The sequence below is a fragment of the Papaver somniferum genome, chromosome 6 (genome assembly GCF_003573695.1).
Source record: "Papaver somniferum cultivar HN1 chromosome 6, ASM357369v1, whole genome shotgun sequence".
Taxonomy (NCBI): Eukaryota; Viridiplantae; Streptophyta; class Magnoliopsida; order Ranunculales; family Papaveraceae; genus Papaver; species Papaver somniferum.
In genome coordinates this window covers 17297114-17300760 of record NC_039363.1, presented here as the reverse complement: position 1 = coordinate 17300760, position 3647 = coordinate 17297114, and the positions used below count along the sequence as shown (strand labels likewise).

General features: G+C 39.6%; 1 pseudogene; it reads right to left on the bottom strand.

Moving 5' to 3' along the window:
* Positions 1 to 1457: 1457 nt before the first annotated feature.
* On the bottom strand, positions 1458 to 1557 carry LOC113292171 (annotated as a pseudogene).
* Positions 1558 to 3647: the final 2090 nt, after the last annotated feature.

Sequence of the window (3647 nt, the reverse complement as noted above, 5' to 3'; positions counted from 1 at the left end):
AAGATTAAAACGAAAAGAATGGAAAAGAAGACAATTTATTTTTAGATATTTTTTTTATTTTTTTAGGGCTTTGTATATTTTTTTTTATTAAAAAAAAAGAGAGAACTGTATTAGGGTTTGTTATTTTTGTAATTTTTCTTTTTTTTTTGGACACTTTGAACATTGAACTCTGGGACATTATTATTTTTAAACCCTAAGGAAGGGTTGGTTTAAATACAAACTGTGTGCAGGGAAGGACGGTGATTACGATATCGCCTCGGCCCCTCGGGTTCATACATGACATAGGAGTCGTGGCCCGAGTCGACTTCAGCGGTTCTTCGCCCGTCTGGTACGGGAGGTAAGTTTTTCGAAACACCCGCGAATCCCCTGTCAGCGGGTTTACTATATTCCTTCGTTTGCATATATGCTGAGGACTTGAAAACGGCTGCTTTAATTTCCTAGTAAAGGGCAAGGACTGGCCATACAAGATAAGGGTTCGGATTTCATCACCGTTCTCTTCTTGCCCGCCTTAGGAAAACGAAACCAAACGCGAACCTAAGCCTAAAATTTTGACTAGAACGGGACCTATAGGGTAACGAGCTTAATAGGAAAGTCGTTCGAAAAATATTGGTTACTCTTTTGAGCATACTTCGAAGTTCTTGATGGTTTCTGTGAGTTGAATGCGTGACTGCGCCGCCTTGTAACCGATAAAGCCTTGGGTATCAAAGCTCCACTGAACTTCCCTCGCCTCGATTCAACTTACTTTGACTCGGATTGATTCCAGAGGGGTTTGCTCAGATTGTAACGAGTTCCTTTTCAAAAGAATAGAAGCTGGTCTAGAAACAATCTAAGTGGAGCCATCATTCTTTTTGTTTGCTATAAATTTAGGTTTGATTTGGTTGAGTCATCCTTGTTTTGTGATTGCATAGAATTCCCTACCTTATTCTGTTGCATGCCTGAACGTAAAAGAGACGCCCTAGGTAGATTTGTTAAAGAAAAACCTATTAGTTCTAAGCATCTCGATTACCTCAATTTAGAAAGTCCGATTCTTGAAAATTCCGTTTTTGAACGTCCGTTTGAGGAGAAAATCCCTAATAGTCCAATAGCGCCAGAAATGGCAACTTTGAAAGCTTTGTTGAACCCTACTAGGACTACTTGTCCCTCGTGTATCTGGTTACCTGAAACTGAAGCAAATTATGAACTTAAGTCTGGAACCTTACAGTTGCTCCCAATATTTTTAGGGAAAGAAAATGAAAACCCCTATTTCCATGTTAGGGACTTTGAGGAAATTTGTAGTACCCTGAAAATTAGAAACCTTGATGATGATGCTTTGAAACTCAGGTTATTCCCCTTTTCCTTAAAAGATAAAGCCAAGTCGTGGATGTATAGTTTGGCTTCCGAATCAATTGAAATATATGAACAACTTACATATGCCTTTTTGAACAAGTTTTTCCCTAGGCACAAAACATCGTCTATTAGGACGCAAATCTGCACGTTTTCACAACAAGAGGGAGAGTCTTTGTATAGGTATTTGGAAAGGTTCAATGATTTATTAGCCCAATGTCCTCATCATGGTTTAGAAAAGGTTAGGTTAGTTCAGATCCCTTATGAGGGTTTAGATTATCCCACCACAACTACAGTAGAGTCAATGTGTACAGGTGGGTTTGAAAACCAAACAGTTGATGATGCGATGACATACTTGCATGAAATCTCCGAAAAGACCCAACAATGGGAAAGTAATAGGGTACCCCAGAAAACAATTCTTCTAGGCAGAGGAAACGCTAATAGGGTAGAAGGAAGTTTTTTGAATCAGATGCCAAAATTACTGCTATAGCGAAAAGGTTAGAAGCTTTAGAAGTGGGTCACACTAGTGGTAGATTGGAGCCTTTTTGGGAAGGCCAGAATAATGAAGAGCAAGCCAACGCTCTCTATAATAACACTAGATTCGATAACCGTCAGAAGTTTGACCCATATTCAGAAACCTATAATCCTGGTTGGAGAAACCATCTGAACCTTTCGTGGTCTAAAGGCCAGAGTCAAGGTCAGTTTAGTAATCCTAATGCTCCCCCAGGTTTTGGTTCAGATAAGAACTCTTCAGGTCAGTTTCAGAACTCTTCAGAGAATAGAATAACGAGCTTAGAGGAATCTCTTAGTATATTAAGAAAGAGCCAGGATATGTTAGCACAGATCCAGGACATGTTATTAAAGAGCCAAGTTAGTTTTCAACATGAAACCAAGCAGAACTTTCAAACTAATGCTCAGACTCTTGCTAAGTCAGAGCTTCAAGTCGGCCAAATAGCTAAGACCTTAAGTGAGAGAGATAACGGAAGGTTGCCTAGTCAGACTAATCCCAATCCTAGAGGAGTTCATGAAGTAGGTGCAAAACCATCGAATCAATTGAATGCTGTTAGAACCCTTAGGAGTGGCAGAGTAGTAGACAATCAGGTAACCATGCCCGATAGTGAGCATACTGTAGTTCACCCCTCAGGACCAACCATAGCTGAGGAGACTGATAAAGTTTCTGATGATGTCAATTCGGCTCCTGTGAGGCCCTATTTTATGCCTAGAGCCCCATTTCCACAGCTATTAGTACCAACAAAGAGTGAATCCGACTTTAATGACATAATGGAGGTTTTTAGGAAAGTTACCATAAACCTTCCGTTACTAGAAGCAATTAGGCAACTTCCAGCTTATGCAAGTTTCTTAAGGATATGTGTACGCGAAAGCGAAAGATTAGTGTCCCTAAAAAACCTTTTTAGCTAGTCATGTAAGTTCGATCATTCAGAACCCCACAACTCCTAAATATAAAGACCCAGGTGCGCCTACCATTGCTTGTACGATAGGAAAACACAGGGTACACAAATCTTTACTTGACTTAGGAGCCAGTGTGAACTTACTCCCATACCATGTGTACTTAAAGCTAGGGCTCGGTGAATTGAAACCTACCAAGATAACATTGCAGTTAGCTGATAGGTCTGTCAAGATTCCTCGTGGTGTGATAGAATATGTTCTTATTAAGGTCGACAAGTTTATTTATCCTGTGGATTTCGTGGTCTTAGATACCCAACCTGTCCCTGACCCAGAGAACCATATACATGTGATTTTAGGTCGCCCATTTTTAGCTACGTCTAATGCGATCATAAACTGTCGAAATGGTATTATGAATCTATCTTTTGGTAATATGACTATTGAGTTAAATATTTTTAATGTCAATAAGCTACATTCTGAGCTAGATGACACGTGCATTGAAGAGGTGAACATGATAGGAACCTTAGTTCAGGAGTCATTACCAAATATCGCATCGGAAGATCCATTAGAGAGTTGTCTAGCCCACTTTAACATGTATTTCGACGAAGATAGCAATATTGAACAAGTGAATGCTATGTTGGATTATATTCCTATGTTAGATACTGATAAATGGAAAGCTAGGTTCGAACCATTACAAGATTTTGAGTCTACCTTAATCCCTTGTTCAGAAGAGCCTCCTAAGTTGGACCCTAAATCTGCATTCTTAGGGCCATCTAAGACTTTTCCTGTGATTATAGCATCCGATCAGGACAGCAGGCCAGAAATCATGCTTCAAGACAATAAGGAAACTCTAGGGTTGACCATACAAGATATGAAACATATAAGTCCTACATCTAGTATACCTCAAAAGAATTTAGAGG